Source organism: Podarcis tiliguerta, assembly GCF_965153285.1.
Source record: "Podarcis tiliguerta genome assembly, chromosome: 5".
NCBI classification, from domain to species: domain Eukaryota; kingdom Metazoa; phylum Chordata; class Lepidosauria; order Squamata; family Lacertidae; genus Podarcis; species Podarcis tiliguerta.
In genome coordinates, this window is record NC_139538.1 from 46,682,813 (window position 1) to 46,697,824 (window position 15,012).

The following is a 15,012-nucleotide window of genomic DNA, read 5'->3' on the forward strand; positions in this document are numbered from 1 at the left end:
TTCTACTTGGCATTGTTCTGAAAGAATATTGTTTACTAATATATTTGCAGATTGATCAGTATAGATTGCGCTAACTCCTGCTAGGAAAGACTTACCTATTTCCTATTTCTCTAAAACCTTAATCATAAATGATCATGAACTTTTGTCAAAAGCTTTCTCTGCATCTAGAAAGATTTAACACAGCCTGTTTCTTACTTCTAGGTACTTTATTAAATTGATTACATTTCTTACATTGTCTTTCATTTGTCGACCTGGTAAAAACCAGGCCTGGAGTCACATGTCGTTTTCAGTCTAATAGCCAGGATTGTAGCAAATAGTTTATAGTCACAGTTCAATAATGAAATAGGTCTGTAATTTTTAGTCTATGTTAAGTCACTGTATTGTTTGGGGATCAGAGTAATGAATGTGTCTTTCCATGAAGCTGGTACTCCCATCACCAGAATTCTGTTAATGGTGTCCTTAAGTGGTTCTATAAGTGCATCCTGAAACTTTTAATAATAAATTGCAGTAAGTCCATCTGGCTCCAGTGCTTTTCCCAACCCATATGGATATTGTTAACATAATTGGCGTTGCTGCTATTTTTTATTTTTGCTATACCTTATTTATCTCCGTCTTTTTACCCAAGCACAGTAACTCGGTTGAACAGATAACTGTTGATAGTGCTGCCTCTTCTCTTCTCTGCACCCCTTTCTACTAACCATCTGTCACTAGACATTGTGTGTCTACAAATTTTAATACTTCTGAGCAGTTAATAAAACAGTTCATAATGCATAAGCATAATGCATAATGCATAAGCAGCTGAACCAATGGCTGGGGTGGTGGTGTATGAATTTCAGTCAACTGCATAGGTTGTTTTCTGTTGTCAAATTTTAGCTGATGATTTGCCAGAAAAGCAAATCAGGTATACCCTACCTGATTATTGGGGGTGGGTGGGAATTATTATTCTCTTTGTTACATAATTATCTCATTTGGTTCTGCATGACCTTGGCTTTGCCCTAGTCAAAGGGTGAGCAACCTACTTTCTCTTTAGGATTACTTTCCCTCAGGGGTAATCTGTCAGAGGCTGAGTGTAGACTGAATTCAGTCCAATTTACTATTTGTAGAACTCTCCAATTCACCTGGGTAAAATCTGTTCATGCATATGACTTGTCCCAGCTATGCAGCAGTTTGTCAGTTGTCCATGACACTTTCTCTCCAGCTGTCATGGCTCATTCCCTAAAAAGATTTCAAAGGCGAATTTCCCATATCCCAAAGGAAGAGGAATCTGATGGGAATTGTCACCCTGGAACTGAAATTGATAAGTAACACACAACTGTCTCCAAACAGCAAATGGTTACTTTCTTCCGCCCGTCAATTTATCTGAACCTACCTAGCAAACCAGTGTGGAAGGAGGCAATCTGAGAACTATCCCCCCACCTGTATGACTACAGAAGTCTTCATATACATGACAATTATCCAAGGAGATTTGTTTGAATTAATGTTCCTCAAATGTTGAGTCAGGACTTGTCATTTGGTTTCCACAACCTTGGTTGAGCTTGTTAGCAAAAAAATCACAGCAAATATTAAGGGCAGTAAAACCCAAATATCTAGTAAGCTTTCACTTTAGATCAGAAGTTGGAACACTTAGCTTCTGAACAAAAATAAAATTCTGTAGCTGAGCACAACACATTTTCAACACAATTGTCTGTGTAGGAAACAGCATATATCCTGTGTGAACATCCTTATGTGTCACTGGTGCGTTTGTGCATGTGTCTTTTACAGTATGAACACAGGCTCTGCATAGTTTGTGCACATGGAAAACTGCATGTCATTTTTTGCTTGAATCTGAGGTCTGTTTTAGAAATGTGTAATATGTGAAGTGGCAACTAGGAAAATGATTTGGAGCCCCTGGTCTGTGTGCTGTCCATAGTTTAGATATTACTTGTCTCCATTTATGCCTATCCAATAAGACCACCATCTTAAATCCTCCTCTGATGCCACCACAGGTGGGATGTAGCAAAAGATTATCACAGAGGACCTTTTCAGCGGTGCCCCCTGCATCTTTAAAACCATGTCCCCAGAGTAGCTTGAACTTGATATCATTTTGGCACAAGACAGAAATCATGTTATTTCTGTCATGCTTTTAAATCTGTTAAGGTCCAATCTAGTTTTTAAATCCCTGCCAAATGATTGTATGCTGCTATTGCATGTTAATATTGGTTCTGTTTGATGTGTGTCTTTTAAATTGTCTGGTATTTTGATTTGCAAGCTGCCCTGTGAATTTTTGCTAGCGTGGGAATATAAACACTTAGAATGAATAAATAAACACAGGGCCAGCACTTCCACGAGCCAAGCTGAGACAATTGTCTCTGAAAGCGTGGACAGTGAATTGGTGTCCTCTGGGCTCTCTGCTTGCTGGCTTGCTTGCGGGCCACCCACCCAGTGAGGCTCCAGTGAGCTCTTCCATCTTCTCCTCTTTCTTGCCTAGCTCTGTTTTTAAACTTGTAACTAACTAGATTTACACAGAATGTCCAGCGCCTGCAGCAAAGTGGTGGCAGCACAGGGGTTCCTGGCCAATGTATTCAGAAGACTGGGCTCTGAAGGACAATCCACTTGGCATTTCCTCTGAGCAAGGTAGGGAGGGGAAAGAGAGAGACCACCAGTGCTGCCACCACTAATGCATTGTTAAAACAAAACAAAAAGTAAGTGAGAAAAGTGGAAGGGGATTAGCATGAGCAAGAGGAGTGTGAGAAAGAGGAGGAGCAGGAACTAGGCCTAAATAAACCAGCAATTCAGATACACAGGGATGTTAATGGTACTTTTTGGAACATCCAGGAAGGAACAGAATGGAATCAGGTTGAAGTATTAATGCTATCTTAAAGCTGTAACTACTGGTCCTCTTAAGCAAGAGATGAGGATTCTGGCTCTCCATATATTGTTGGACCAGCTGTCATTATCCCTGACTATTGACTATCTTGGCTAGTGCTAATAGAAGTCGAAATCTAACATTTTGTTCTTCATTCTTATCTTAGCCAAATATTATAAGAACTTCAAAGGACATTGTTGAACATTTAGACAAAAAGTTGGAAAACAGTGCTGTGTGTTAAAGTGCTCAAAATTGTGATGTGGGAATCAGAATCTGTTGTATGTGAAACTCGGTTTATGATTAAGAGGTGGAACTTAAGTACCTTCAAGTGAAGTGAAAGAACCTTCAGATAAGTTATGTTTTCCATTGGATCCTTCCCCCCCTAATTGGATGTCTCGGTTGCCTTCTTTTGAGTCTTCTAAATCTTTCATCAAATCCCAGTCAGAAATCTTATGGCGCTCTCTTGACAGATATACATTAGAGATTTTTAGAACTGATTCTGCGATGTGTGGGATCTTGAATTATTACTTGTGAATAGCAATGGTATTTTTCTTTCCTATATTGTTGGTTTGCTTTGATATCCTACCCTTCCACCAGCAGTCTCAAAGCAACACACATCATTCTCTGTGCTCTGCCTGTTTGTTCTCATAACAATCCTATGATATAATGACTGGTCCAAGATCACCCAGGGATCATTATAGCAGAATAGGGATCAGAACCCAAATCTACCCAGTACTAGTCCAACACTCTTAAGTATCCTACTGTCCCAAGGTATGCTTGCTGTATATTTGCTACAGTTATATATGATTCCTATGATTTGCTTTACTTTACTTCAGATACCACAGTAAAAACAGGATGTGCTAATGGTGTTATCTACTCTGGAAAGGAAAGAAGTACTGTTTTCACTGTAGCTTCTTTTTTCCTGTAACTTCTTTTTCCTGTTGATCACAGGAAACTCTTTAGTAAGATAGTCCCTCTTTTGCCTGAGTGTTCACAACTGTGCGCTGTAACATGCAAGGAAATGGCTTTGTGTCTCTTCTCTCTTTCCCAGCCACTCTTCATTGCTGATTGTGCTAATATATCAAACTCTAGTTTTTACTAAAATGATGACATATTGGAATGCTGCCCAGATGCTAGTGCAAACAATATGTGAATATTATCTTCAAGCAACGTGGTAGTTCCCAGTTAAAAATTAACTTAAGAAGGAGTGTGAATTCATGACATTTGTAGATTAAAATAGTGTTTACTTGCATCCTGTACAGTAATGACCTCAACACTCCATCTGAACAAATTAAATTAAAGTTTTGGAAATGATGAAAGCCAGCAGTGCTTATCAGTGCTCACATACCGTTGTTGTTGTCCTTGCTGCTGCTGCAAACCAGGAGGTAGAGGGGGAATGTTAATGCAGTGCAGCCCCTCTACCTCCTGTTAAGCAGTAATAATAATAGTAATGATAATTGTATTACATTGCATTTTGGAGCTCATTGAAACAACTGCCAAGAAGCTGTTTGGGAGTTTACAAAGCGCTGGTGTTAACTTGGGTTCACCTGCTGTGTTCTTGCTTCTGCACTCTTAAAATGCTTGTTCAGTTCTTCAAAATAATAGGTAGGCACTTATAACAGAAAATAGAGAGAAATGTTCACAGCAGAATCCCTTAGTGTATCAAACTTCAGTTCTGTTGTCTGTTTTTAATCCATTTTGTTGGAGAAGGTATTTGTTTTCAAATCTGTCCTGAGCTTTTATAATGGGGCAGGCTAAAAATCCATATAAATCCTAATACCAGTAAAATGAGGATTTGCCATTTTCAGTTACCATAGAAAAGCTAACTCATCAGCTGAACAAGAACATTGGCAGAGTAACACTATTAGGACCCTTCTATAAAGATAGGTTTGTTCTTGCCTCAACCCATATACCATCTCTGTTGTGTTACGTTCATTATTCCAAAAGGTTTTTGTATTCCATTTTTGACTAACATAGCTCGAACCTATGTTTTAAAGGAAGACATATAGGACTACATAATGCAAGGTAGGACTAAAATAAGGAAATACATAACCACTGCCCTCAACTGTGTTTGCATAACTTTTCCTGCACCAGAATATGAACTTTTTGACACAGATTTAAATTGTCAACATCCCTGTCCATGAGGCTTACTACGAGCCAGCCTGCAAAATTTAATTAGGTTAATCTACATTTGTTTGATGACAAATATACCGAGTTGACTCTTAACTCTTAACTGACTCTTAACTCCACATGACTTTGTACAATCTTATTACCTCACAAGTATCTAAATAGGGAGTTTCCTAAAGATACTCTCTGGGCAGATTAATGAATTTGCCTAGAAAGTATCTTAAGGAATACCTTATGAAAACAAATCTTGTGTTTTAAAATATATCAAGTAGCTGTTATTTTACTTACAGCGTCTGCAGAGTGTTAAAATGCTCTTCCTTATCTGCCCAACGGTCCCTCCTCTTTCCAGTACCATACGCAAGCATGAAGGCCGTTTTCTGGCAGCAGATAAATTTCCATATCGCTTTCCCTGTCAGATTCCTGGGCTATGAGATAAAGTGGTTTCATACAACACAAAAAGGAGAAGGTTAATGTAAAGTTCTTGATTGCACTTATGGGTAAGAAAAACTTGGCTAAGGCTTTTAAAAGAAATTATGCAGGAGTGAGTTCTGGTGGGAGTTGAAATGTTGCTGTTTTTCTCCTCTCTCCCCCAACATGGATGGTGTTTTCCAGTTCAGTTCTAGGGGCCTCATTTAAGGTAAGCATCACAATCTGTTCTTTCCCTTGCACGTTCAGTTGTAGGGTGGTTCAGGTTTAAGAGAATTGCATGTTTAGTTTCTGAGACATGTTTTTCCCCTGAACCTTTTCATGAAATCTTTCTTTAGTTTTGCAAGTGACCGGGTTGGGGGGGAGTTATATTTTGCTGTCATACAAGAATTCTCAATTTAGGTTTTAAATAAACCAGAATAAAGGATTGTAAGAAAATATTCACCCTAATGTTGCAGCACTTAATTCTAAGCTCTTGCCTCCTGCTTTGCTATCTTAGAAGTAACCAACTCAGACAAACTTAAAACAATAGGTTCTCTCTTGTTTTTATAAACTTGTTGGAACGTTGAAATGAAAAGTAACCGTTGGGAAACAAACTTTTATCCCACAAGCCTTCACTTTTTAACCAGCAGAGTTGTAAATCATCAATAGATGTCATTTTTGTCCTTCGCAACATTTTGATATACTTTTATTGCAAACATATCTATTGCAAACATATTCTAAAAAGAGACTGTATAAATATATTCTCAAGCAATTTTATCAACCTCATTGTGCAGTTTTAATAACATGAGGATTTGAAATATGCATGTGGCAAAAACTGGCTTTAAAAAAATGATATGTTATTAAGAACTTTATTGTTTGTGCTAGTGAAGTATATCGGCATGCCAGCTGAAACTGATGTCATTTTTGTAAGCTTTATTCTTTGGATTTAGTCACCGCTGGATGCCTCACAGTTGCTGAGGTTTTTCCTCTGAGAAGTTGCAATTTTTTTCATCCCATTTCCTTTATGTCTGGTTTTATGCTGTCTATATCAGAGTTTGGAAATAAATTAAGCTGAATTGATAGTGAAACCTTGGGTGCACCACTAAGTGTTTTATATATGGAATTATTTTTATTGCTTTGGCACATGTAATTGTTTTAATTGTTGACATTTTTATTGTGAAATCTCTGAGATATTTTATTGAAAGTGATTCATAAATTGAATCGAATAAATAAGCAACCATTTTGGGGCACAGTGCTTCTGATCCAGTATAGGTCAGTTTATTTGCCTTTACAAACATATTTTGACTAGCTGGTCAGGCAAGACCTGTCCACCTATTTATTATTTCCTTTTTTCCAAAATTGTGTACCCTTACCCGTTACCATTTTTAAAAGGAGAGCAAACATTCCACCTGCATTTGCAGCTTATGTGTAGGCATGTGCACATTTCTTGTAATACCCTTGTGGTCAGTGAAAAAAGGGTCAAAATGTTAGATGAACTGGTTACATGTTGTAAAAGAATGACATTATGTATTTTGAGTGTTTTTATAGCAATAAACTTAGGCTTAACTAAAGATCTCAGTGATTCCAGGTTAGTGTAATGAGTGGGTGACTGTTTAGGAATAATAGCCCTGTACTACTTTTGACGCGGGTGACGCTGTGGGTTAAACCATAGAGCCTAGAACTTGCCAATCAGAAGGTTGGCAGTTTGAATCCCCGCGACAGGGTGAGCTCCCATTACTCGGTTCCTGCTCCTGCCAACCTAGCAGTTCGAAAGCATGTCAAAGTGCAAGTAGATAAATAGGTATTGCTCCGGCGGGAAGGTAAAGGCATTTCTGTGAGCTGCTCTGGTTCGCCAGAAGCGGCTTAGTCATGCTGGCCACATGACCCGGAAGCTGTACGCCAGCTCCCTCGGCCAATAAAGCAGGATGAGCGCCGCAACCCCAGAGTCGGCCACGACTGGACCTAATGGTCAGGGGTCCCTTTACCTTTACTTTTGAATAGCTCAGCTATGCTCATCTTTGTCTTCAGTATGATCCCAATCCCTTACTCATGGCCTCCCATTCTAGAATAACTCATAATGACTCCAGAGTTACTGTTTTATCCTGACACTCTTAACCATATCTACATATCTTATTTCTTTTCCTATAGCTCATTCTTCCCACCTCTCTAAAGTTTGTGTAAAGTGTGTCTTGTCAAGTTTAGTAAACTCTTAGTAAGCCAATAGAAAATTTGTGTGTTAGGATTCTTGGATCAGTGGACTTTTATTGCAGACTATTACTTGAACCTATGATGTTTAGAAGGGAGGCAGTGAGAGATTTTACTTTCTTGGGCTCCATGATCACTGCAGATGGTGACAGCAGCCACGAAATTAAAAGACGCCTGCTTCTTGGGAGAAAAGCAATGACAAACCTACACAGCATCTTAAAAAGTAGAGACATCACCTTGACATCAAAGGTCTGTATAGTAAAATCTATGGTTTTTCCAGTAGTGATGTATGGAAGTGAGAGCTGGACTATAAAGAAGGCTGATCACCGAAGAATTGATGCTTTTGAATTATGGTGCTGGAGGAGACTCTGGAGAGTCCCATGGACTGCAAGAATATCAACCTATCCATTCTGAAGGAAATCAGCCCTGAGTGCTCACTGGAAAGACAGATCGTGAAGCTGAGGCTCCAATACTTTGGCCACCTCATGAGAAGAGAAGACTCCCTGGAAAATACCCTAATGTTGGGAAAGATGGAGGGCACAAGGAGACAGAGGACAAGATGGTTGGATAGTGTTCTCAAAGCTACCAGCATGAGTTTGACCAATCTGTGGGAGGCAGTGGAAGACAGAAGTGCCTGGCGTGCTCTGGTCCATGGGGTCACAAAGAGTCGGACACGACTAAACAACAACAACAACATGACGTTTATGCTATGGAGTCCTACAGAGCTCAGGGTTATACCCCATGTTGTTCAACATCTTTACCGTATGATGATGCTGGGAGCTGTCACTTAGTGATTTAGTCTGCAGGGATATTAGAACCAACATCAACTGTGATTTCAGCACAGGGTCTATCTCTTTACAGCAGTAATGGGAATGAGCAAAGTGGCTTTGAGCTTCATATTATAAGATTATGGATTTAAACCATTTTGCATATATATACAAAAACAAAACTATGTAGACAAAATATGAAACAACTTGTCTGTTCCATTAGCTCAGATACATCAAACACAAATTATATAATGTGCACTAAGTAAAGTGGAAGATATCCTGAGTAGGAACCAGCTGCATACCCTGCCACAATTCAACAAGAGACTACACACCAATAGCTCCAATGGCCCATATCAAACTAATAGCATGGCTCTCCAGTGTGGAATAAATTGAAGCTAGAAGACTCAACTCACACCACTGAATTAATTTCACTGCCTTAATTTGCTAGTAATGTCAAGACCACTTGTCCTCTCTCTCCCCATCCTCTTGGGGGAGTATGTTAATGGATAACTGCCAGACCTTCATTGTTTTGTCAACATCAATCCATACCTAAGGAAGTTCACTACTGCTTGCATGTACAGAGAAAACTTGTGTATATTTAGGTTCCCAGAGTCCAGTGTCAATTAGCAGGCTGCAGATAGGAATTTCTTAAGGAAAACAAGATAACAGTCTAGGAAATTGATCTGAGTAAGCCTTCTGCTGCTGAGTCAGCAGCAGTTAGTGTTAAGAAATGGATCAGCTATAAAATGCGCATCTCTCATAACTTCCTTAAAAGTCAGAAAGCATTTGCAGCCGTTTCTATTTTAAAGACCACCTGTTCCCACATGAAAATGCCCAGAAATTGAGGTCTTCATCTGAGACCTTTAGAATTAAGATGGGTAGTGACCAGAGCCTTTTCAGGTGTGCCACCCTGTCTTTGCAATAGATTTCCACAGAGGTTCATCTGGCACTGATCTAAAGTCTTTTTTTGGCAACAGGTGGATGTATTTTTCTTTTCACAGGCTTTTTGATCTTAGTGTTTTAGCTTGGTTTTTTAAACTGAGTTTGATACTGGTTTTGGCTTGGTTTATAAGTATGCAGTTACACTGTTTTAATGGTTAATTTATTGTGTTTCTATTTTGTATCTTTTCGATTGTTAGTTACCCTTGAGGCCTTTCAGGCTGAGGAGGATTCCGAGTAAATAAATATTAATAGCAGGGATTCGGAGGTGCAGGAGGGGAGGAATCTCAATCCTACAGAAAGTACTTAGAAGTTACAAGCTGTGCGCACATGCAGTGATAAGCCATGCTGCCTAATTGCTCCTGCTTTGCTCTCCCCCAGCACTAAGCAGGAAGCCTTGGCTTTCCATTTCATCCAAACCCAGGGGTCATGGTTTGTTGCTTCCCAACAAGCCAAAAATCAGCATGCCAACAAACCATTGATTAAGGCTGGCTAGTGATTGTGGCTTATTACTTTAGTGGTAATGGGGAGCCACTCACACCAGGGGAGGAGTGAAGTGCAAGCAATTGGGTACTGGGATGTTGCTCATTCAAAATAAACTACAATAAAGCCCAAAAGTCCAGCTTATTGTTGTGGGCAAACATGGCTAATGTTTCTTCTGAAATATTAGAAACTTTTAAAACCTAAAGTAGGGTGATGAATGCAGCTTCCTGCTTTGATGTACACTTCAGAAAGGCAATTAGCAGCCTCAAGAGGAATACTGAAATCCATTATCTATTCTAGAGAAGAGATACCATTAATCAGAATGATCAGTTTGCACAGCTATTTAAAGGTTTGTGTTCATACTGACAAGGGACATATGTATTAAACAGCTAGCTGTTCTATTACTAAGGTAAAACATACCTTCAAATATCTGGGCTTTTAAATCAGGTGCACCTGATCGTGTGAAGTGCGCACTATTATTATTTATTATATATTGCACCTTTCTCCAAAGGATTAAACATATCACTACTAAAACAATTCACTGAAAGCTTTTAAAAACAGTTTAAAACTCCTTGAGTGCTAAACAAATACCTTACTTAGAACACTAACCACAAACACCTCTTGATTGTGAGTTGATCCCATATTTCTTCCTCACTTAAGTACCACGTAACATTGGCATCGACAGGCACCTGTACTATTTAAATATACAAAGCATGTGTATTGCTCTGTGATTCATTTTGGCATAGGTCTGGCATGTGCTGTAGTATTTGTTTGTGCTAATTTGAGCTGGCAAGATACCAGAAGCATTTTTTCACTTAAGAGAGAGTGCAGAATGCAGCACCTCATCTTCAGAGTTTGTATAACCAAAAGCAGATATGGTGTTGTTTAATCTGAGTATATTTAGGACATGGATTGATTGACTATGAATAACTGAAGTTCAGGAGCATATGAATTGGACAGTACACTGCCTTTGAACAACTGTATGCATGGGTTTATTTTAATCATTAACTGAAGAGCTATGTGGGATAGCAATCTGAGTGGGGGCATGTTAAATGCATGTTCTTGTAAGATGCAATGCATGTGAGAAATTGTGGGTTGAATGGCTGCCTGCAGCTACTAGGGGGTGGTGTGCTATTTGGTAAAATGCACACGCTTTGCTTTACCTGTTTTTCTAGATAAGCTGCTGCTTTTATGTCACAGTGTAGGGATACAGAATGTGGAAAGCTCCTGTAGTTAGTTATATGTTCAGCATACCAACGAGAACTAAAATTTACTTTGTGTTTTTCCTGCCCAGATATGTTGCGCTGTTCAAAGTAGTTTCATGAAACCAGCTAGCACAAGTAATAGTGTGTGCCATTGATTCTGTTTGTTTGGCAAGCACCTCCTAAAATACATAATGCCTTGGATGACTTTAACATGCCACAAAAGATAGAGCCCTAAGAATGTTTCACCTTTCTTTTGCCAGTAAAGCACAACTGCGTCCACTCTGGGTACTTAATCTGACTGAGCTGGCAGTTGTCCATTGTTATCAAGAGAGTGGGGGAAGGGAAGGGATAGAATAACTTGATCCTCTTAGTCGAGATATGCAACACACGCTGCAGACAGCCCGATCTGGATTTTATTTCTTCATCTCTATGTGATCCAGTATGCATTCCTAACATGTTACAAACAGTTTGTGTCTCTGAAAGCACAAGATCAGTTTTCAGTGGCAACAGCCCCTAAAGGAAACAGACTGATTCCTCCTTGAGCAAACATCTGGCCAATTGTGGATGGAATTAATTGCTGATCTCTGCTGCCTGTGTTTTTCTTCTCTTGTCATTTCCTTTGCAGCTGTGAAAGGCAAGTTTTTAGACCTGAAAGCAGCATGGACATTTCCAGCAGTAGTAGTCTAAAGTTACAAATATTATAGATACATTTGGATTTAAATACCTCCTGCAGACATACTAATTTTGAAAGTTCAATATGAGATATGCAATTATTTTGGAAAAAATTAAGACTCCATCTATGTTTGCAACACTTTGAAAATTAAGAACCTCTAGAGTGTCAAGCTTATTTCCCTGCAATTAAGGAAAATAATCACCTGCAAAGCTGAGTATTGTTTTTATTGCTTAACCATTGGTAACATTGAGATAAATTCCAAAAGGTTGATTTAGACAGAAAAGTACATATTTTTATAATGGTCAGAATTGCTGTTTTGTCAGAATCATGTCAAATCTTGCTCTTTCGTCATATCACAAATCATCAACTGCATTCAAGAACAATTTCTAACATTTGAAAGGTGTGATAGTTAACCTACAGGTTTACTGTTAATGCCCAGAGGCAAACTGCAGTGTTAACAGTACTTTGTCTCCACCCACATATTTCTTAGTTTATTGGAAGAAATACCTTGGTTACAGTGGTGGAAATTAAAGAGGCCACTTTGTAGCAGACTCCACACACTTGAAGAGTGGCCTCAGTGCTACTCACCCAAGACTCAGCCTGCTGGTTTCCTATTTCATTAGCTATTTGTTTATGGCAAGGTACCTGTAGCTTCCTGCCTGTGTCTAAATCATGTGGCTTTATATCACTGTTGAAGTCATCTAGTACCTGGAATGTAGCAAGAGTGCCTGCAAGTATGGACTGATGGTCTGATTCTGCACTCTGGGTTGCCTGTTGTCCATCCCTGCCAAGCTCTTCAATCGCATGGCTATCAGCAGACAAATTTAGAAGCAAATGCTAAGTGTTTTGAACCACAGTTCAGTTTCATGATGAAAGTTTCATTCAGTCCATTCTTAGCCACTGTATCGACCAAACTCCACTGTCCACCAAGGAGCTAGAAGTGAAAAACATTAAAACTCTTAAGGACTTGATATTGCTTCACACCTTCTAGAGGAGCTTGCTGTGCCGTCACTCCCTATCCCTATTTATCCTCACCATCTTTGTTCTCGCCAGCTTATATACTTCAGTGGAAAAGTACAGGAGAAAGGTAGAAAGCAAGAATTATCACAGTGGCATGACTGAAAAATAATAGAGAATAGCCTTTTAAAAACACTGAAGTTAATGTTTCAGTGAGAAAGAAGACTGTAGGGAATTGTGGTGATGATGGGGAAGTACCACCAAAATAGGGAGGTCTATATTGAGCTTTATGTTGTAACTCAATGCATGCTTACTTGGGTGTAAGCCAATTGAGTTCAGTGTGACCTTCAATACACAACACATAGAACAGGACTGTCAAAATACTAAGTAAATGTTGCCTTAGAAGAATCAGCTGTACTTGGGATGTGTATCGATAAACAGGAGTTTTACCTCTTGGGAATCTGGAAGCAATGTTGTCCTAGATTGGCTAAACTGATGATTTTGTATGTGTTTAGTCTTTTATTTTGAGCATAGTTTTAATTTCTTACATATTTTATTTTAATATTAAATATTCTATTTCCCTCACACTTGCCATAACCTGACTACCTTTCAGAGTCTATTATTTTGTAGGCTAATCTAATAGGAATATTGACTCTAGAGGATGCTGTCTCAGTGTAACAAGTCTAAGATATTCCACAACTCCTTTTCAGTCCCACACTACTTTACCGCCCTGCCAAAGCATCTTGACCACCAGCATTTGACATTCTGAATATGAGTCCAGGGATGAGCATCTAAAATGATGCTCCACATTTTTTGTGTCTATTTTTCTTCTTCAAACTAAGATTAACTGAAGCAGAAGTTTGAAACTCCTCATGTTCTTTCATTCATTACACAATTACGTGCACGTATTTGTGTGTCCTCCCTCAGCTATCTCATATTAAGTGGTTTTTGGCAGACAATGAGAGTTATGGAAACAATTAAAATTCCTATGAAACATTGTCTCACTTGTTTATTTGGAAGAGTGGGTGGTGGTTGGGAAATAAAAGGGCAGAGCCTTGCTTTAAAACAAAAGTAATTTGCTTTGGAGAGGACTTTTTCAAGGAAAAAATGTCAGCGTCTTGTATAAGTTTTCAGCTTTCTGTCAAACTGAGCATTGACAGTACTAGGTCAAACACATTCAAAATATTCTGACAAGCAGTGATACAATACTGATATATAATTGGATTATGGTTTAGTGTAGAAATGAAGTTTAAATGCTCATTAATTTCCTACGGATAAAAATACAGAATAAAGCAATGGTTTGATCTAATCATACTTGGAGCGTGCAGTGTTTATTCAGAAGAATCCCCACAAGCAGGAGACCTCTGGTCTCCCCCCCCCCCTTGGTATGCATGGGTACCATAGAAATAGGAAACTCTGGTGCATGGAAATGGGAGGCAGGAGGGCAGGTGTCTTATTTTTGCCCTAAAGCAGGGATGAGGAACTTGTGGCTCTCCATGTATTAATGAACTCCAACTCCCATCAGCACCAGCCAACATAGCCAGTGGTCAGTGATAATAGGAATTGTAGTCCATCAGCACTTGGACTACAATTCCTACTGCGGGAGGCAGTGGAGGACAGAAGTGCCTGGCGTGCTCTGGTCCATGGGGTCACGAAGAGTCGGACACGACTAAACGACTAAACAACAGCAGCAGCAATTGGAAGGCCAGAGACTTTCCAACCCTACCCTATAGGGATCTAATACAGGTGCCACACCCATCATAGGACTGGATTAAGCTTTAAATGTACATATCAAATATCCACTTTAGTTAATATAAGCAGTCTTGTTTTTCTTTTGGTTTTACTGGTTTGATAAAAAGGGTTCTGCTACAGTTCATTCAGCTACAGTTGATGGACTACTGCCTGGATGACTTTTTGTTTCTTATTACAATTGGCTATATAACAGAACCTGCCAATAACTGATATGATGATAGAAGTATTTGCTCTGATTAAGGCAACATATTCTGGGACTGATATGATAATTTGGACAAAAATACATATGACCTTACTCAATTTTGGCAAGTTTTGAGGATTTAGGAGTTACCTTTTTAAGTATTAACAAATTTGTTTTAAGTTTATAAAAATACTTTTACAAATAGTAATTAACAACAAACCATACTGGCTGATACTATCTCATGTATCTCACTCCCCTTACACATCCTAATGAATGTTCTTGACAAATCTAATGTGATTAAAATAAATAATATATATCATTGTATGAGATTTAAAATAATAAATAAATAATAGAAAAAGTTAAATTTCATGGGTAAGAATGTGAAATCAGCAGGTATGCTACTGCTATCTTTGCTAATGATCAAGAAATGTACACAAGATTCTTTTAAAAAAACCTTTAATTTATGCACT

General features: G+C 38.8%; 1 protein-coding gene across 31 annotated transcripts in view; it reads left to right on the forward strand.

The window, feature by feature from the left end:
• The window catches only part of ADD3 (adducin 3), a 93,894-nt gene that overhangs the window by 38,343 nt on the left and 40,539 nt on the right, over nucleotides 1-15,012 (forward strand). For 9 of the 31 annotated variants that reach the window (XM_083441666.1, XM_083441653.1, XM_083441658.1 and 6 more), the window contains one exon: nucleotides 5,585-5,609. The exons of 17 other annotated variants lie outside the window; for them this stretch is intronic. The gene's annotated coding sequence lies outside the window, so the exon portion shown is untranslated. Of the gene's footprint in view, nucleotides 1-5,267; nucleotides 5,470-5,584; nucleotides 5,610-15,012 lie in introns of those variants that run through there. 5 more of the 31 variants (XM_083441660.1, XM_083441669.1, XM_083441656.1 and 2 more) reach the window with 4 other exon arrangements.